Raw genomic sequence first — 22,160 nt, 5'->3', positions numbered from 1 at the left:
CTGTGCGGGCATCTAGACCACAGAGCCGCTGCGCAAAGACTCCTCGAATGAACGAGTGAATCTCCATGGCCGCCTAGCCCACGTTTCCGACTGGTATGGTCCAATGGCCCCTTCTGTTTTGTTTATGTTCGCTTTTCCCAATATGGACTCCACAAAGCCATTCCAGAAACCCCGTTTGGGTTAATTGTTCTGCCACTCTACACCCACAGCACTGTAGATTTCATCACCTAGCAGCCACTTATCTATGGAAATGCCATAAACCTATGGCTTCCTCCTGCAGTTAACTTGAATATCCATCATCAGGAAATATCTTCTTTCTACATACTCAGTAAGTATGCATGAAGCACATTGCTCTAGGCACTAGGAACACAGCACTGAACTCACAGGAAAGCCTTCGTACTCACGGTGCTCACAAGTAAATGTCTTACTATTTGATGCACGGCTTGGCATATCTGGCATAGTAATCGTCTTGGATGCTCAACAGGTGTCTCTATTTGGACCTATTATCTTACATCTTACATTTAAAAGGGAATCTCTCTTCATATTGCTTCTGTCTTTCATCAGAATAAAGGGTACAAAGTTTGTAGACAATAGTTTGGTTTTCCTTTGTAGTTGGCAAGTTGGCTCCCATTCCAAAAGCCAAATGCATTCGTGCATTTTCCCCCAAGAATGGGAGCACCTAAAGAATCCAAGGAAAATAAAGAGTAAATTGAGCTTATAATTTGTTTACTTTTAAATCCACTTTACTGATGCACAATAGACATACACTAAAATGCAAGGAGAGCCAACCAGTCCATCCTAAAGGAAATCAGTCCTGAATAGTCATTGGAAGGACCGATGCTGAAGCTGAAGCTCCAATACTTTGGCCACCTGATTTGAAGAACTGACTCATTGGAAAAGACTCTGATGCTGGGAAAGATTGAAGGCGGGAGGAGAAGGGGATGACAGAGGACAAAATGGTTGGATGGCATCATCGACTCAATGGACATCAGTTTGAATAAGCTGTGGGAGTTGGTGATGGACAGGGAAGCCTGGTGTGCTGCACTCCATGGGGCTGCAAAGAGTCGGACACGACTGAGCGACTGAACTGAAAATGCACACATTTTAAGCACACCTTTTGATGAGTTTAGACTAATTTATTAAGCCACGCAACAACTATTACAATGATGATGTAAGAACATTCTCGTCACCCCATAAAGCTCCTTCCCATCCAACCATATCAATACCTCTAGCTCCAGGCAACCACCAGTCTGCCTCCTGTCCATTTAGGTTAGATTTGTCTTTTGTAGTTCACATAAGGGGAGTCATTTAGACCCGATTACCTTTGCACAATCTAATGCTTTTGAGATTCACCCCTACTGTTGCTCATAGCAATATTCCATTCTTCTGTTGCTAATAGTCCATTTTATCAATATACCATAATCTGTTTACCCATTCATCACTGGATGGACCCTGGTTATTTCCAGTTTGGGAAAATTGCGAACAAAGCTGCCATGGGCATTTGCATGCAAGTCTTGGGTAGATAACTGTTTTCACTTCTCTTGAATAAATATTTAGAAGTGAAAGTGTTGGGTCACACAGTAAGTGCCTGTTTAATTTAATAAAGAAACTGCCGAGCTATTTCCCAGTATGGCTGCACCATTTTGCAGTCCTCCCAGCAAAGGGTTAGAATTTCAGGTGCTTTGCATCCTCACCAGCACTTAGTATTGTCATTTTTATTTTCGTCAGTCTGTTTCTTATATTTCAGAACAGACTGATATCTTGGTAATTAGGGCAAAGTTTGAGAATATGCAGTTCTTGTAGAACAAGAACCAATCTGCAGATACGTTCTCATAAGCGACTTGGTGAAACCCTATATACTGGAGCCTGGTAAAAAGACAGCGGCCAAGATTTTCTGAGCTCCGGGAGTTGAAAGTTGGCAACAAAAGTGAAAAGACTTTAGGTTTCAGAAGATAAAGATGCAAAGTATAAAAATGCAACCAGAAACCATGGTTGGGCCACAGCGTTAGGAGGGGAAATACAGGGCTAGCTAGCTTCCTGGAAGCCTCTGGGCACATTTTCATCAGCCAATCAAAAGGTAACTTTCTTTTATGTATAATTTCTGTTTAAAAACAATTCTCTATTGTATGTTGTTGATTCATCAACGTTAAAGTCACAGCCAACAACATGATGACCCAAATGAAGCTGACCTAAACCTCTTAATTTTCTTCATAAAGCACATCGCAGCTTTTTTTGATCTTGGGGCCAATAGCCAGCACTTCAGGGCTTCAGCACTGTGTTTGGGGGCATTTTAAACAGAAAAGTCACAAAAAGGGCAAACTTGCAAAAAATGTGATACTAGATAGACCACACAAAGGGTGCGTGTTTACAGTAAAAAAAACTGAAACGAGAATACGGTGCTGCCTTGTTCAACTTTCACTTGGAATGTGCACATTGGTGACAGCAGATTGCATGTCCACAAATGGCCGGGAAAGTGCCATGAGTACTGATTTGGGGAGCACAGGTGGGTTTTAGAAACTAGGTGTATTTGCACAGTGGAGTCTGCAGATAATGAGGACAGGTTGTGCATGTGTGTGTGTGAGTGTGTGTGTGTGAGTGCATGTGTGTGTGTGAGTGCATGTGTGTGAGTGCATGTGTGTGAGTGCATGTGTGTGTGAGGGCATGTGTGTGTGAGGGCATGTGTGTGTGTGAGTGCATGTGTGTGTGTGAGTGCATGTGTGTGTGAGTGCATGTGTGTGTGTGAGTGCATGTGTGTGAGTGCATGTGTGTGAGTGCATGTGTGTGTGAGTGCATGTGTGTGTAAGGGCATGTGTGTGTGTGAGTGCATGTGTGTGTGTGAGTGCATGTGTGTGTCAGTGCATGTGTGTGAGTGCATGTGTGTGTGAGTGCATGTGTGTGTGCATGTGTGTGCATGCATGTGTGTGAGTACGTGTGTGCGTGAGTGCATGTGTGTGTGAGTGCATGTGTGTGAGTGCATGTGTGTGAGTGCATGTGTGTGTGAGTGCATGTGTGTGTGAGTGCATATCTGTGTGTGAGTGCATGTGTGTGTGAGTACATGTGTGTGAGTGCATGTGTGTGTGTGAGTGCATGTGTGTGAGTGCATGTGTGTGTGAGTGCATATGTGTGTGAGTGCATGTGTGTGAGTGTGTGTGTGTGCATGTGTGTGTGCATGCATGTGTGTGAGTACGTGTGTGCATGAGTGCATGTGTGTGTGAGTGCATGTGTGTGTGAGTGCATGTGTGTGTGAGTGCATGTGTGTGTGTGAGTGCATGTGTGTGAGTGCATGTATAGATAGTATGCTCTGTGAAGACATGAATATTGCTGATATGACTTTAGAAAAAAATTAGCTCTCTGTGGATCCTCAAAATATACTGCATAATCAGTCATTTTTTTGATCCAACATTAATAAATCAATGGAATATATTCAAAGCTCCACTTCTCTCCAGAGGTGTTAATAAATTATAATCATTTAACCTCAAACATTCTCTGGATTAAAGTGCTTTGCATTGGTGATGCTTAAATGTGTGAAATGAGTTTTATCCAAAAATATTAGTATGCCAGAGTTTAAAAACCAGTCACCTTATTGCTGGACACCTAGTTCCCCAGGCTTAGAACTCTTGCTGGTCAAAGTTGGGTCTTGGTGGTCATTCCTTATGGAACCTCAGAATTTAGATTTGTGAAAACACTCTAAATTAGCACTCTAATTTTCTCTTTCACTGTCTAAATCTCTTCAACCCTTTCTGGAAGGAGTCAGTACAAGACCCTCCATATCACATTATACTCAATGTAGACTGCTCCTTCCATAGTTTTAATATTTTTCCTTATGGGCCATTCATTCACTTATTTTTGAAAGTCATTCAAGAAATGATGATTGAGTGACTCTTGTGTCCTAAATCGTCACCATGCTCTCTATGGAAATCCACAAACTAATTAAATGCCACCCTGTCAACTCTCTGCTGGGTCTAATAATCTTGATTCACATTTCCAAAACCTTCAATCAGCCCTTCATGCTTATCTTCTATTATTTTTTCTTGTTCTAAAGAGCTTCTTTTGGTTGCAAAGACCAAAACTGAATCCAAAAAATATATGACCAGTGCAGATGAAACCAACAAATAACAGCAAAGAAAAATCCTGGAATTTGAAACAGACAAAGTTTAAGTTTTTCTAATTATAAAATTAATGGATTTTTTTTTTGTTCCAAAGTATTTAAAATAGTAAACATCCAATCCCAGCATCCAGAGATAATATTCTTCACAATTTGCTGTCTTTATTTCCTACGCATATTGTTTTAAATAGTTTAAATTGACAATGTATGCATTTTCTTGCCTTTTCCACTTCCCACAGTTTAAATTCTTTATAAATATAATAATATTCTTTTATATAACGATATCATAATCTAATTAGTCAAATTCATGCTGTTAAATAAATAGATTCCTTGCAATTAAATAACATTTCAAAGGATTAGTTTTCTGTCCAAGTGAAGTCTTAGTCATTTTTCACATGGTTAAATATGGCCCATTATTTCTGATTGGAATACACAGTGTTAAATTCATTCCTGCAGAATATAAGGCTCTGTGGTTTTTTACTTCCAATTGTGTTTACCAAGGTCACTTCAGATTTATTCCTACTGAAGGTGTGAATTTAGTAATGGAACTTTAAGTGGCTTTATTATAAATAAGTGACACTTGAACAGAAAACATTTATAAGGACATCTTGGCTATAAACAAATAAAACAAAAATATTATTTTAAAAATAAAAAAATGTTAGAACTTCCAGGTTTAAAATAAATAAGTCACAAGGATGTAATGTACAGCATGGTGACTATAATCAATAAAACTTTGAAAGTTGTCAAGAGAGTAAATTTAAAGTTTTCATCACAAGAAAAAGAAGTTTGCTATAACTTTGTATGATAACAGAAGGCAACCAGACTTATTGTGGTGATTCTTTTGCAGTGAATACAAAAAGCAAATCTTTACTTTGTGTGCCTGACACCAATAGAATGGGGTATGTCAATTTTACCTCAATTTTTAAAAAAGAAAATAAGTAAATAAACAAACCAACAAACAAAATAATAAAAACAAAAGTAAAGAATGTTAAAAAAAACTCCAAAGATGAGCATAGAGCTTGTCTCTGCTGCAGTTCAAACTTGGCCATAAAGACAACAACATGGCCTACTTGAGGCAGTCCATTTCACAAAAGAAATTAGAGTGCCTATTATTCAGAACTTGTGAAACAAAATCCCTTTTTTTCAAATGTGAGCATTTACTTTATAATTTTAATCATTCTGTTCTCACCACCTGACACTTATTGTGCCATGTCCTGCCGGCCCTGCACTCACACCTCGGAACATGGCAATGTATCACTTTCCTTTGTATTTGCTAAAAATAGCAATTAAATGTCCAGAGAACTTTTATTTTAAAGAAAATTGTTAACTCACTAGTAGGCAACATGTGCTCTCTTTGCATTCCCAAGGTGAGAAATGAACAGAATCTCAAGTATGATCACCCGTGAGGGGTGGAATTCACTTGCACTGTGATCAACAGCTATAGTAAGAACAAGAAGACAGCAGCTGAATTGTGGCATAGCTGTGGGTAGGCCCTCTCTCTCTTCTTGTGCCGTGAGTATGAAGTGAGAGGAAGCCTTGTTTTAGGAAGCCATCTATGGTCAAAGGCTTAAAATACAGGCATAAGCATCTTCAACAGAAGAGAGTCCAAAGTGGGATGCTGAGAAGGAAGTCCGTGTGGACGGTGTCGCATGGAGATGAACCCCACCCACCATGTCTCAGACTTGGCAAGGGGGAACCGCACATCCCTGCCCCCGGTGTGAGATGCAGTCGCGAGACCTGCAGGGCCGGTGAGACGGTGGGCCGCACTCACACTGGGGGGCCGCTTGAGGAACCAGGGCACGGTGTGCCAGGATGCTGCGTTCTGTACACTTTCCTCCCGGATTCGCAGTTTGAGAGGCAACTCCATCTACCTGGGTTCCTGGCTGACTATAAGGAGCACAGTCCCATTGCTAATTTGCTTTGGAAATGTCACATGTACAGGAAGTATATTTGGATGGTTCTAACCCCTGAACCAGTCTGTTGTTCCATGTCCAGTTCTAACTGTTGCTTCCTGACCTACATACAGATTTCTCACGAGGCAGGTCAGAAGGTCTGGTATTCCCATCTCTCTCAGAATTTTCCACAGTTTATTGTGATCCACACAGTCAAAGGCTGTTTTTCTGGAACTCTCTTGCTTTTTCCATGATCCAGCGGATGTTGGCAATTTGATCTCTGGTTCCTCTGCCTTTTCTAAAACCAGCTTGAACATTAGGGAGTTCAAGGTTCACATATTGCTGAAGCCTAGCTTGGAGAATTTTGAGCATTTCTTTACTAGCATGTGAGATGAGTGCAATTGTGCAGTAGTTTGAGCATTCTTTGGCAGTGCCTTTCTTTGGGATTTGAATGAAAACTGACCTTTTCCAGTCCTGTGGCCACTGCTGAGTTTTCCAAATTTGCTGGCATATTGAGTGCACCACTTCCACAGCATCATCTTTCAGGATTTCAAACAGCTCAACTGGAATGCCATCACCTCCACTGGCTTTATTTGTAGTGATGCTTTCTAAGGCCCACTTGACTTCACATTCCAGGATGTCCGGCTCTAGGTGAGTGATCACACCATCGTGATTATCCGGGTCGTGAAGATCTTTTTTGTACAGTTCTTCTGTGTATTCTGTGTATTCTTGGAGAAGGAAATGGCAACCCACTCCAGTGTTCTTGCCTGGAGGATCCCAGGGACGGGGGAGCCTGGTGGGCTGGCGTCTATGGGGTCGCACAGAGTCGGACATGACTGAAGCGACTTAGCAGCAGCAGTAGTGGTCTGTGTATTCTTGCCACCTCTTCTTAATATCTTCTGCTTCTGTTAGGTCCATACTATTTCTGTCCTTTATCGAGCCCATCTTTGCATGAAATGTTCCCTTGGTATCTCTAATTTTCTTGAAGAGATCTCTAGTCTTTCCCATTCTGTTCTTTTTCTCTATCTCTTTGCATTGATCGCTGAAGAAGGCTTTCTTATCTCTTCTTGCTATTCTTTGGAATTCTGCATTCAGTGTTTATATCTTTCCTTTTCCTCTTTGCTTTTCGCTTCTCTTCTTTTCACAGCCATTTGTAAGTCCTCCCCAGACAGCCATTTTGCTTTTTTGCATTTCTTTTCCATGGGGATGGTCTTGATCCCTGTCTCCTGTACAGTGTCACAAACCTCATTCCATAGTTCATCAGGCACTCTATCAGATCTAGGCCCTTAAATCTATTTCTCACTTCCATTAAATAATCATAAGGGATTTGATTTAGATCATACCTGAATGGTCTGGCGGTTTTCCCTACTTTCTTTGATTTAAGTCTGAATTTGGTAATAAGGAGTTCATGATCTGAGCCACAGTCAGCTCCTGGTCTTGTTTTTGTTGACTGTATAGAGCTTCTCCATCTGGAAACAAGATTGCTGGGAGAAAAATCAATAACCTCAGATATGCAGATGACACCACCCTTATGGCAGAAAGTGAAGAGGAACTAAAAAGCCTCTTGATGAAAGTGAAAGAGGAGAGTGAAAAAGTTGGCTTAAAGCTCAACATTCGGAAAATGAAGATCATGGCATCCGGTCCCATCACTTCATGGCAAATAGATGGGGAAACAGTGGAAACAGTGTCAGACTTTATTTTTGGGGGCTCCAAAATCATTGCAGATGGTGACTGCAGCCATGAAATTAAAAGACACTTACTCCTTGGAAGAAAAGTTATGATCAACCTAGATAGCATGTTCAAAAGTGGAGATATTACTTTGCCAACAAAGGTCCATCTAGTCAAGGCTATGGTTTTTCCTGTGGTCATGTATGGATGTGAGAGTTGGACTGTGAAGAAGGCTGAGTGCTGAAGAATTGATGCTTTTGAACTGTGGTGTTGGAGAAGACTCTTGAGAGTCCTTTGGACTACAAGGAGATCCAACCAGTCCATCCTAAAGGAGATCAGCCCTGGGATTTCTTGGAAGGAAAGATGCTAAAGCTGAAACTCCAGTACTTTGGCCACCTCATGCGAAGAGTTGACTCATTGGAAAAGAGTCTGATGCTGGGAGGGATTGGGGGCAGGAGGAGAAGGGGACGACCAAGGATGAGATGGCCGGATGGCATCACTGACTCGATGGACATGAGTCTGAGTGAACTCCGGGAGCTGGTGATGGACAGGGAGGCCTGGTGTGCTGTGATTCATGGGGTCACAAAGAACAGACATGACTGAGCGACTGAACTGAACTGAACTGAAGCCCCCGAAAGTTTTGATTTGTTAGTACAACGTAACCCCAGTTTATCCTGACAGCCATCCTCGTGAAAAAATCTAGAGTAACAAAACAAAATGTTTCTCTTCAGAATAACTTCATTTAGGAAGGACCAAGCAGAACTGGGGTAGAGCCTGGGGTGTTGCGAATGAATTAACTCTTCAAAGCCGGTAGAGCTGGCAGTATTAGAAATTGACCCGATCTGACACAGAAGAGTTGCTGAGTATTTCTTACTCTGTTAGGCAAAATCTCTTTCTTAATTCATTTTAATTTTTCCTTTTCATATTAGCTCACTCCACAAACATTTATTTGTTACCTAATATGAACAAATCACTTCGAATCGTCTTCAAAGATGACATGAACCTTATATATTTGAGGACTTTCTTGCCTGAGGATGAGAATAAAAGATTTCCAAATACTACGATATAAAATAGGAAGTGTACTTCCCTCCTGTAACTCAGTACTTTGAAAATGATTATTTAAATTTCTGTATAGCTGTCAGGATCTTGATGCACATAAAATGTTTTTCTTTTCCATGACAGGATATATGCTCTGCATGGTTTTCTGGAACCTGAATTATTCACATTTCCAGAGCATCTTTCCACATGAGTACACCAAGACCAACCTCATTCCTTTTTTAGGTTAATTCTTTTTTCTCACTGAAGCATGGTTAATTTTGCAACATTGTCTTAGTTTCAAAGGTACAGGAAAGTGATTCATATCACTTTGATGGCTACCTGTTCTTTTCCAGGTTCTTTTCCTCTGTAGGTTTTCACAAGATATTGCATAGAGTTCCCTGTGCTATATAGTAGGTCCTAGTTTTTACCGATTTTGCACATATTAGTGTGTATATGTTAATTCCAAACTCCTGATTTCTCTCCCCTGTCCCACCTCTGTTATCCCTTTTGGTAAATCTAAGTTTGTTTTCTATGTCTATTCTGTTTGGTCAATAAGTTCATTTATATTATTTTTTTTTAGATTCCACATACAAGTGATATTGTATGATACTTGTCTTTCTCCATCTGACGTACTTCACTTTGTATGATAACTTCTGGGTTCAGCCATGTTGTTGCAAATGACATTATTTCATTCTGTTTCATGACTGAGCAAAATTCTGCTGTACATACATACCACACCTTCTCTATCCATTCATCTCTCGATGGACACTGAGGTTGCTTCCATGTCTTGGCTATTGTAAACAGAGCTGCAACCAGCATTGGAGAGCATGGATCTTTTTGATTAGAGTTTTCATCGTTCCTGGATATATGCCCAGGAGTGGGATTGCTGGATTATATGGCAGCTCTATATTGTTCTTTGTAGTGACTGTACCAATTTACATTTCCATCAACAGTGTAGGAAATATCCTCATTATTTTTTTAAGAGTTGTTCTGCATTATAGTTAGAAATATCTCTCTTTATATAACCAAGCCCCCTATTGTGCTTATCTTTTAAAATATAATTATAAAATGAATAGAGACTTATTATTTATAAAATAGATTTCACTACAAAAATGGCATGTTTATTCAATCTGAATGGAAGGATATTCAAAGAAAGAAAAAGAACCTCTCTCAGCTCCATCCTAATTCAAACTTGCTTAAGGGGGAAAAACAAGTGGCTTGTTTATTTATGTATGCATAGATTCATTTGTTTCTTGTTTAACTGAAATGTCCATGGATCTAACCCTGAACATATGCGCTCTGCTTCTTCTTCATGCTTTATTTCACCTGTCATAATATTCAGATGCTGCAATAGTTTGAGCATAGATTTTTCCAAACTCACATCAAGGAAAAAAAAAAAGTTTATATTCTTTTTTTATAATCTTGGGCCAATCCCAAGATTGGCCCTGATTGGACCAGTGTGCAACTCTTAACATTCATGGCCAATCCCTGTGGCCCACGGGATGGGATATAGACCCTTTGGCTGGGCTTGGGTTTTATGCTCCACCTCTGGAGTCATGATGATGAAGTGCCTACCCAAAGAGTGTGATCTGAGGGAGAGGAAAAGATATGATTTGACACAAAGAAGGAAGAATAAATATTCTTTGCCAAAAAATAAATAATGTCCACTCTAGGTCCTGTCTCCCTCTCTGGACCCCTATTAGCCTGCTCACATATTTTTCCCTCTTAACAATCACTCATGCCTCTTTTACCAACATTCAGTGCATATACAAGACACATACAAATGGGATCCCACCGTAGATTTTTCCGCTATTCTACGTTCCATTAACAGTCCATCCTAGACCTTCCATATGAGCCCAGAAGCCTACTGCAAGCTGTTCAGTGACTACATGATGCTCCATTAAAAGTATGTGCTGTAATTCATTTAACAAATTCCCTGTTTATGGACAATCAGCTTTGAGGGAGTTTGTTGTTGTTCAGCCCCTCAGTCACGTCTGACTCTTTGCGACCTCATGGACTTCAGCACACCAGGCCTCCCTGCCCTTCACCATCTCCCAGAGCTTGTTCGAACTCATGTCCATTGAGTCGGTGATGCCATCCAACCATCTCATCCTCTGTCGTCCTCTTCTCCTCCCGCCTTCCATCTTTCCCAGTGTCAGAGTCTTTTCTAATGAGTCAGCTCTTCAAATCAGGTGGCCAAAGTATTTGAGCTTCAGCTTCAGCATCAGGCCTTCCAATGAATATTCAGGATTTGATTTCCTCTCGGATTGATTGGTTTGATCTCTTTGCAGTCTGTGGTGTTGGAGAAGACTCCAAAACATCAATTCTTCAGCACTCAGCCTTCTTTATGATCCAACTCTCACATCCATACATGGCGGGTAGCGTTGTAATAACAAATAATGTTCCATTGAACATATTTGCACACAAATCCAACACATTTGCTCAAGTTTATCTCTAAAGCCCAAGACATAAAATTAGTAAGGTCAAAGAGGGTGTGCACTTAAAATGTTAATAAACATGGTCAAAAATACAAATAAAACTAGAGGCTGAATTTCTTTGCACACCTATCCACAGTGTATGAAAATGCCTGAGTTTCATTGTACCTTTGTACTTTTGCTCCAAGCAATGACTAAAAAAGCAGTATTTTTATTTTATTTTGTATGTCATAAGTTTACAAGCCACATAAAGGCCATTATCTGTGAACTGCCTTTTTCCATGCTTCTTTTTCTTCTGGGTACTGAATTTCTCTTACTTACTTCTGAGTATATTAAGAAAATTAGCATCCATCCTGCTATGTTAACACCTGTTTTAGACTTTTGACTCTCTATTTTTCTGTGGTATACTCGTCACATCAAGCTTTTTCAATTTTTTTTCTGTTCAAATTTGTCAGTCTCTTTTCTTCGTGGTTTCTATGCTTTGCATGTTAGTTAGAAATTACTTTAAACGTGAACAAATCTCACTCATGGTTTTCTTCTGCCCCATTAATGCCACTTTGGGGTTTAGGTCATTGATTCATCTAAAGCTGTTGTTAGTCTTGGGATGTGGGAGTCCTTAACCACTCGTTTCTCTCTTCTTCTGGTTACGTGGTAGAGGGCATCTGCACAGCTCACAGTGGACTGAACTATGAGACTAACCCTACATGATCGATCAAGTCAGAGCGGCACCAGGAGGGTTTCCCCGGTGGCTCAGGTGGCAAAGACCCCGCCCTCCTTGCAGAGAGGCACCAGTCACCGCAGGTCAAACCATTGATTGTCAAGGCAAAGCCTCCCTCTTCCCTCTGATATGCAATCTGCTGAGCTTGAGGCAGTGGCACTTCTACCATCTTGAGTCTTTGAGTGAATACAATTGCCCAGAGTCCCTGGGCAACCATGAGTGAAAAATAAACTTCTGGGGGGGTTGAACCACTATGAGTCGGGCGCTTTTTACCTGCAGTGTAACCAGCCCCTTCCCAGGTGACGCAGGGGATCGTGTGTTATGCCTGCACCTTTGTTTAGTAGGCACTCGTGTGTCCAGAATGTCCCGTCTTCTCTCTCGGGGGCAGTTTTACAGCAGATGGTGTCCGTGCCTCTCCCGTGTTGCCTCCCTGTGGCATGCGCTTGCACTTGCTCCTCCTTCCAGCTCCTAGCCCCAGCAGGTTTCGTTGGGGTGTCCTTTCACTGATGGAACTCACTTTGCCACCTGTTCAACAAATTGTTAAGTTCCCGGAATGCGTGCCTCCAGGAGCAACTCTCAAGCAACATCGGAGGAATGCTGAAGGATAAAAACTGTAGTGCCCTTATCCCTTGGGTGAGATGCTCTAAAGTGGAAAAACTTATAGGGGCTTCCCCTGCTTCTCCAGTGGGATTGTACTTCATAACCCTGCTCAGTATTTGTCTGATGACAACCTTGGTAACTCCATTCTCATACAACTCAGGATGTCCTCCCCACAAAGGGGACATAGAGGAGGCAACAGGACATCCTCCATTAGAGCTTAATGTGAACTAAGGCCTGAACACTGTCAAGTCTCAGAAGACAGAATTGATTTCGGAAAATGTGATAAACCAGTCAATTCTTCCATGTTCATTCACATTTAGTGTTTAGTGTTCACGATTACTGTTTAGATTTGGTTAAAGCTATTTGAAATCCTAGTTTTAATTCTTTTTTAACTAAGATTTTTCAGCTTAAAACTGAATTTGTTGAGTTTTAAATCTGCCTGCTATGCAGGAGACCCAGGTTTGATTCCTTGCTTTGGAAGAGCCACTGGAGAAGGGAGTGGCAAGCCACTTCAGTATTCTTGCCTGGAGAATCCCATGGACCGAGTATCTTGGTGGACTACAGTCCATGGGGTCACAAAGAGTCAAACACACCTGAGCAACTAACATATTTGTATGAATTAAGAGCATAAGCTCCTGTGGAGAACAGTATGGAAGTTCCTTAAAAAACTAACAATAGAGCTACCTTATGACCCAGGAATCTCACTCCTGGGCATAGATCTGGGAAAGGCAAAACACTGATTTGAAAAAATATATATGCACCCTAATGTTCATAGCGCTATTTACAATAGCCAAGGCATTTCAATAAAGGTCCATCAATGCATGAGTGAATTAAAAAGACACAGCATAGATGAACCATGGGACATTACTCAGCCATAAAAGAGAAGGAATAGTGCCATTTGCAGCCACACAAATGGACCCAGAGAGTGTTGCACTAAGTGAGGTAAGTCAGAGAAAGGCAGATACCATATGTCCTCACGCATGTTTGGAATCTAGGAGAAAAATTAGTACAAATGAACTTTTGTACAAAGCAGAAACCAGGTCACAGACATAGAAAACAAACTTATGGTCACCAAGGGGAAAGATGGGCTGAAAGTAAGAAGAAATTACCTAGGAGTTTGGAATTACACACTACTATCTATATTAAAAAGGCAGGGTGGGCGGGGGGCTTCCCTGGTGGCCAGATGGTAAAAAAATCTGCCTGCAATGCAGGATACCCAGGTTCGATCCATGGGTCAGAAAGATTAGCTGGAGGAGGGCATGACCACCCACTCCTGTATATTTGCCTGAAGAACCCCATGGACAGAGGAGCCTGGTGGGCTACAGCCCATGGGGTTGCAAAGAGTCAGATATGACTGAGCGTGGACTCACTAGGCGCCAGGCTGTACATCAGGAAAAACAAAAGAGAACAAGAAGCATACGGGCCAGAAAAGCACAGATATCATTCTGTGCTTAATAATAGTTCTTGAGATGAGACTAATTAAAATAAATTTAATAAATTTTTATTGATGTTAAAGTTCAAGTGACAAGACATTTTCTGAGTGAAAGAGAGTATGTTATTGTCCAAAAGATTGGATATTTATTTACTTCAAGTAATTAAAGACTTATCTTATGTCTCCCATGTGAGCGCATTTCAACAATGTAGAGGTCTGAGTCGTGAAGTTGAAACCTTTCCACCTTGAATTAACCAGCATCCTCAGAGGTGAACACGTGTCAGATGAGAAGGTTCAAGCTTTACTTGCCTAAGGCAACAGGAAACCAACAAAATAAAGCCGTTTTAATCTACCAGCAGACCCAAAACCAAAAATCTCTTTCAAACAATAGTTTTTTTGTTTTTTTTTTTTTTATTGTTTTGTCATAAGGCAATATTACTCTATATTACAGAAAAGGTGGCTTAAGGAACTCAGAAAGAAAAACTCATTTGTGCAGTTTACATGAGATTACGGCTGTGGGAGGAATTTTTCTACTACCAGCAAAGCAAGGGAAAAAAAATCTTTGTTTTGTTTTTTTGTTTTTTTGCAGAACTTGCAGAAACAATAACTTTAAATCAGCCCTCCCGATCTACCACAGGCTGTGGGTAATTATCCCCAATAGGTCCCTTTAGTGAGTCAGTTTCTATTTTTTTCTTCAAAAGTAGTTTCTTTTTGACATTTTTATGCAGTCTTTCTGTTTGCTAAAATAACAGAAGTCTCCTACTACGAAAGCATCAACAACTGTCAGGGATTTTGTTTCTCCAGAGTGTAGCTCTCAAGTCTTCTGACACAGTGGCCAATAGGGCAATCTGAGTTTCAGATTTTGTATAAATTCCTTTATCTTTAGCAGATAAATGAAACTGAATTTGAGACTATCCCACTGATCTATTTAATTCTCAAACACACCAATGCTGCATATCTGAAGTCTTTTCATGAGTTTTTTGAAATATCTTTTCCTTCTTTTTGTTTTTTAAACTTCATTGTGATCTTAAAGAATCCAGTGGAACTGAAAAAGAAAAGTCAAATAATGAGAACTCTTGCCTCTGGCAAGGACGGAGGGAAAAAAGAACTTATTTACCCCCACCTAAAACAACCAAAAATTAGACAAAAATATATGAGGCAATAGTTTTAAGACACTGGATCTTCAAATGATGAAGGGTGCTGGTCCCTGAGATATGAGAAATAAATCAGGTGAACTCTATGCTGCTCCAACTTGCTACCTTTAAACAGCCTCCTGGTCACATCTAGAGAGTGAGAGTCCGGGAGGAATGCAGCCAGCTCCTTGAGCCGAGGAAAGCAAAGCAACACCGCTCACAGGACGGCGTACCAGAGAGGAAAGAGCTGCAGAGGGAAAGTTCTGCAGAGCACCCGCCTTGAACACCCAGGTCAGTACAGATCAGCACGTGCATGGGAGAGAACTACCTGAAGCCAGACAAAGAATCAGCCAAAAGGATTAAAAGTTCCAGTGCCCAGTGAAGACTCAGGAGTAAGAACGGTGTCTATATGCATCAGGCAGATTGGAAACCTGAAGATTTATAGGGCATTGAGTACAACACTCAAAAGCATCTTTTGTTGACGAGGAATAATTAGCCCATGAGTAAACACTACACTGGAGAAGGCGATGGCACCCCACTCCAGTCCTCTTGCCTGGAAAATCCCATGGATGGAGGAGCCTGATGTGCTGCAGTCCATGGGGTCACTGAGAGTTGGACACGACTCAGTGACTTCACTTTCACTTTTCACTTTCATGCATGGAGAAGGAAATGGCAACCCACCACAGTGTTCTTGCCTGGAGAATCCCAGGGATGGCGGGGCCTGGTGGGCTGCTGTCTATGGGGTCACACAGAGTCGGACACGACTGAAGCGATTTAGCAGCAGCAGCAGCAAACACTACGCTGGTTCTAACAGTTAGTAAAAGCAAGACCAGAAAAGCCCAAACTGTTTCCTAGTAACTTAACTGTGTCCCGGAGCAAAGCTCAAGAGTATTTATAGAAATACACAAATATTCAACATCCCTCAAGGTATAATTTACAATGTCTGGCATTCAATCAAAAAGTTCCAGACAAACAAAGAAACAGGAAAATATGATCCATCATAAGGAGATAAATCAATCAATTGAATTTGATTAAGAACTAACCACAGATGTTAGAGTTACAAGAGAAGGATATTAAAATGGTTATTATAATTGTATTCCATATGTTCAAACAGTTAAGCAAAAACATGGAAGATATTTAAAAATATCCAAATCAAACTTCTTGTGCTGAAAACTGCAGTGTGTGAAGTAAAAAATACACTTTCTAGGACTAACAGTAGGTTAGACATTGCGAGAGAAAAGATTAGTGAACTTGAAGACATTCCAATGGAAACGATCCAAAATGAAACAAAGAACTGTTGAAACTTGCACAGAGTGTCAGGGAGGTGTGGGGCAGTTTCAAGCAGTCTAAAATATGAAGTCACAATGGGGAGAGAGGCAAAAAAAAGTTTTGAAGAAATAATGGGTGAACATTTTCCAAATTTGCTGAAAACTATAAATATCTGAAGCTGAGAACCTACAGAAACATAAAGAAAATGATACAAAGCCACAGTGTAATCAAACTGATTAAAACCAGTGACAGACAGAAAACCCTAAAAGCAATCAGAGAAAAAGGTGTGTACAAAGGGACAAAGAAAAGAATAATAGTTCTTGTTGCAAACAAGGCAAGAGAAAAAAAAACAACAGTGGAGCAACATTTTTCATATATTGAAAAGAAACACATCTGTCTTTCTAGAATGCAGTACTTAGTGACAATGTCTTTCAAAAATGAAAGCAAGATGAAGACGTTTTTAGTTGTATGAACACTGAAGGAATGCACCTACTTCTTGAGAAGATGAGTAAAACTGATAAATCTCTGCATTAGTCAGGGAAAAGGAAAATGTAAATTGTTACTCTCACAAAAGAGAGAGGAGATATCACTAGAGACCCCACAAATATCAAGATGATACTATATACACAAATTCATACCAATAAACTCTGCAACTAGAAGGCACTGGACAAATTCCTTGAAACACACAGACCGTCAAACCTCATGCAAGAAAAGTTAGGTATGATAAATAGCCCTCCATCTATTAAAGAAGCTAACTTAGTAGTTTAGTTTCTGACAAAGAAATACTGAGACACAGATAGCTTCACTGAAATATTACCCTGAAGACTTAAGGAAAAATAATATCAGTTCTTCAAAAATACTTCCCCACAATTGAAAGGGAGAAAATACTCCCCAACTCAGGCTATGAGGCCAGAAACGCCCTGAAATCAAAAACAATGGAGATATTAAAAGGAAAACTTTATAGACAAACATCCTTCATAATCAAAAGTAAATGTTTACTTAATGAAATGTGAAAAAATTAAATCTGACACTATATAAAAAGATAACAGATCATGAACAAATGTGAAAGCTTGTGCAAAGTCAGTTTAATAGCAGAACATTGCCAGTGGCCATTATAATACAAAGAAATGAATAAACAAATTGAATAAAAAATTACATTAACAGCTCAATAGATGGAGAAGCATGCACTTAACAAAATTCAACAAAAATTCCTGATAAAAACTTCAAAAACTAGAAACACAAGAGACCTTCCTCGATTTTATAAAGGACATATGTGAAAATACGGCTAAAAAGCTGTAAATATAGCTTCACCTAAGGTCAGGGACAAAGCACACAGCCCTCTCTACCACTTCTCTTCAGTATTGTAAGGAGTTTCTTGTCAAAGCAATAAGGCAAGAAAAGGAAATAAAAGCAGCCAGATTGGAAAGACATAAATAAAAGAAACTTTATTAAAAACGATGTTGTTCTTTATGCATAATCTCCATTGGAATCTAAAAAAAAAAATCAAAAAACGAATAGACACAAGTTTCAGAAATATTTCAAGATAAAATATCAGTATATAAAATCTGGGTCTTTTTTTCTGTATTAACAATAAAAATTCAAATATTTAAATTTTTAAAAATTGCCAGAAGAAATAATTCTTCCTAAATCATTCCATAAGGTCAGCATTTTCCTGTCACCAAAGGCAGACAGTTTAGTTCAGCTCAGTCATGTTCAACTCTTTATGACCATATGGACTGCAGGACAACAGACGTCCCTGTCCATCACCAACTGCCCCAGCTTGCTTAAACTCAAGTCCATCAAGTCAGTGATGCCATCCAACCATCTCAACCTCTGTTGTCCCCTTCTCCTCCCACCTTCAATCTTTCCCAGTGTCAGGGTCTTTTCCAACGAGTCAGCTCTTAGCATCAGGTGGCCAAAGTATTGGAGTTTCAGCTTCAGCATCAGTCCTTCCAATGAATATTCAGGATTGATTTCTTTTAGGATGGACTGGTTGGATCTCCTTGCAGTCCTAGGGACGCTCAAGAGTCTTTTCCAACACCACAGTTCAAAAGCATCAATTCTTCGGCATTCAGCTCTCTTTATCGTCCAACTCTCACATCCATACATGACTACTGAAAAAGCCATAGCTTTGACTAGACGGACCTTTGTTGGTAAAGTAATGTCTCTGCTTCTTAATATGCTCTCTAGGTTGTGAAGTGAAGTCACTCAGTTGTGTCCAACTCTTTGTGACCCCATGGACTGTAACTTATCAGGCTCATCTGTCCTGGGATTTTCCAGGCAATAGTACTGGAGTGGATTGCCGTTTCCTTCTCCAGCGGATCTTCCTGACCCAGGGATCGAACCTAGGTCTCCCGTATTGTAGACAGATGCTTTACCACCTGAGCCATCAGGGAAGTCTAGGTTGGTGAGAGCTTTTCTTCCAAGGAGCAAGGGTCTTTTCATTTCATGGGTGCAGTCACCATCTGCAGTGATTTTGGAGTCTAAGAAAAAAAGTCAGCCACTGTTTCCACCATTTCCCCATCTATTTGCCAAGAAGTGTTGGGACCGGATGTCATGATCTTAGTTTTCTGAATGTTGAGTTTTAAGCCAACTTTTGCATTCTCTTCTTTCCCTTTCATCAAGAGGCTCTTTAGTTCTTCACTTTCTACCATAAAGTTGGTGTCATCTGTGTATATGAGGTTATTGATATTTCTCCCAGCAATCTTGATTCCAGCCTGTGCTTCATGAAGCATAGGACTTTGCATGATGTACTCTGCATATAAGTTAGATAAGCAGGGTGACAATATAAAGCTTCGATGGACTCCTTTCCCGATTCAGAAGTAGTCTGTTGTTCCATGTCTAATTCTATCTGTTGCTTCTTGACCTGCATACAAGTTTCTCAGGAAGCAGGTAAGGCAGTCTGCTCTTCCCATCACTTGAAGATTTCTCCACAGTTTGTTGTGATCCACACAATCAAAGGTTTTGGTGTAGTCAATAAAACAGGAGTAGATGCTTTTCTGAAACTCTCCTGCTTTTTCCATGATCCAGTGGATTTTGGCCATTTGATCTCTGGTTCCTCTGCCTTTTCTAAATTCAACCTGAACATCTGGAAGTTCACGGTTCACATACTGTTGGGCCTGGCTTGGAGAATTTTGAGAAATTACTTTGCTAACATTGAAATGAGTGCAATTGTGTGGTAGTTCAAACATTCTTTGACATTGTCTTTCTTTGGGATTGGAATGAAAACTTCCCCTTTCCAGTCCTGTGGCCACTGCTGAGTTTTCCAAATATGCTTTCACAGCATCATCTTTCAGGATTTGAAACAGCTCAACTGGAATTCCATCACCTCCACTAGCTTTGTTTGTAGTGGTGCTTCCTAAGGCCAATGGACTCCCCTGTGGCTCAGCTGGTAAAGAATCTGCCTACAACGCAGGAGACGTGGGTTTGATCCTTGGGTTGGGAAGATCCCCTGGAGAAGGGAAAGGCTACCCACTCCAGTATTCTGGCCTGGAAAATTCTGTGGACTGCATAGTCCATGGGGCCACAAAGAGTTGGACATGACTGAGTGACTTTCATTTCCCTTTCCTAAGGCCCACTTGACTTTGCATTCCAGGATGTCTGGCTCTAGGTGAGTGATCACACCATCATGGTTATCTAGGTCATGAAGATCTTTTTTGTATAGTTTTCCTGTGTATTCTTGCTGCCTCTTCTTAATATCTTCTTCTGTTAGGAAGAAGATATTCTGTCCTTTATTGTGCCCATCTTTGCATGAAATGTTCCCTTGATATCTCTAATTGTCTTGAAGAGATCTCTAGTCTTTCCCATTCTTTGTTTTCCTCTATTTCTTTGCACTGATCACTGAGAAAGTCTTTCTTATCTCTCCTTGCTATTTTTTGGAACTCTGCATTCAAATGGGTATATCTTCCCTTTTCTCCTTTGCTGTTAGCCTCTCTTCTTTTCTCAGTTATTTGTAAGGCCTCTCAGACAGCCATTTTGCCTTTCTGCATTTCTTTTTCTTGGGGATGGCCTTGATCACTGCCTCCTGTACAATGTAACAAACCTCCATCTATAGTTCTTCAGGCACTCTGTCTATCAGATCTAATCCCTGAAATCTGTTTGCCACTTTTACTGTATAATCATAAGGGATTCGATTTAGGTCATACCTGAATGGTCTAGTGGTTTTCCCTACTTTATTCAATTTAAGTCTGAATTTGGCAATAAGGAGTTCATGATCTGGGCCACAGTCACCTCCTGGTCTTGTTTTTGCTGACTGTATAGAACTTCTCCATCTTTGGCTGCAAAGAATATAATCAATCTGATTTCGGTGTTGACCATCTGGTGATGTCCATGTGTAGAGTCTTCTCTTGTGTTGTTGGAAGAGGGTGTTTGCTATGACCAGTGCATTCTCTTGGCAAAACTCTGTTAAGTTTTGCCCTGTTTCACTTTGTACTCCAAGGCCAAATTTGCCTATTACTCCATGTATCTCTTGACTTCCTACTTCTGCACTCCAGTCCCCTGTAATGAAAAGGACGTCTCTTTTCCGTGTTAGCTCTAGACGATCTTGTAGGTCTTCATAGAACCGTTCAACTTCAGCTTCTTCAGCATTACTGGTTGGGGCATAGATTTGGATTTCCATGATATTGAATGGTTTGCCTTGGTACAAACAGAGATCATTCTGTCATTTTTGAGATTTCTCCTAAGTATTGCATTTTGGACTCTTTTGCTGACTATACGGGCTTCTCCACTTCCAATTTACCTTGATTCATGGCCCTAACATTGCAGGTTTCTATGCAATATTGTTCTTTACTCATCAGACCTTGCTTCCATCACCAGTCACATCCACAACTGGACGATGTTTTTGCTTTGTTTCAGCCTCTTCATTCCTTCTGGAGTTATTTCTCCTCTCTTCTCCAGTGGCATACTGGGCACCTACCAACTGGGGAATTCATCTTTCAGTGTCATGTATTTTTGCTTTTCATACTGTTTACGGGGTTCTCGTGGAAAGAATACTGAAGTGGTTTGCCATTCCCTTCTCCAGTGGACCACATTTTCTCAGAACTCTCCACCATGACCCGTCCGTCTTGGGTGCCCCTACATGGCATGGCTCATAGTTTCACTGAGTTAGACAAGGCTGTGGTCCCTGTGATCAGTTTGAATATTTTTCTGTGATTGTGGTTTTCTTTCTGTTTTCCCATCAGATGGATAAGAATAGGAGGCTTATGGAAGTTTCCTGATGGGAGAGACTGACTGGGGGAAACTGGGTCTTATTCTGATGGGCAGGGCCATGCTCAGTAAATCTTTAATCCAATTTTCTGTCGATGGGTGGGGCTGTGTTCCCGCCTGGATGTTTGACCTGAGACCAAACTATGGTGGGAGTAATGAAGATAATGGTGACCTCCTTCAAAAGATCCCATACAGCCAACCCTGTGGCAGCCCACCACAGACCTACACCTCCACTGGAGACTCCTGGACCTAACAGGCAAGTTTTGGTCAGTCTCTTGTGGGGTCACTGCTCCTTTCTCCTGGGTCCTGGTGTGCACGGGGTTCTGTTTGTGCTCTCCAAGAGTCTGTTTCCCCAGTCCTGTGGAAGTTCTGGCAGCTCTACTGTGGGGCTAATGGCGACCTCCTCCAAAGCCAGACAAAACTATACCAAAAAAAGAGAAAGAGAATACAGACAATTATTCCTGATGAACACAGATGCAATAATTTTCAACAGTGCATTAGCAAACTGAATTCAACAGTACCTTAAAAGGTTCATACGTGATCAAGTAGGATTTATCCCAGGGATGCAAAGACGGTTCAAATTTGCAAATCAATCAATATGATATACCACATTCACAAAATTAAGGATTAAAATTATATGATTATCTTTGTAGATGCAGCAAAAG

This window comes from Budorcas taxicolor, chromosome 1 (assembly GCF_023091745.1).
Source record: "Budorcas taxicolor isolate Tak-1 chromosome 1, Takin1.1, whole genome shotgun sequence".
In the NCBI taxonomy this organism is placed as follows: domain Eukaryota; kingdom Metazoa; phylum Chordata; class Mammalia; order Artiodactyla; family Bovidae; genus Budorcas; species Budorcas taxicolor.
Note: the sequence above shows the minus strand (reverse complement) of the source record.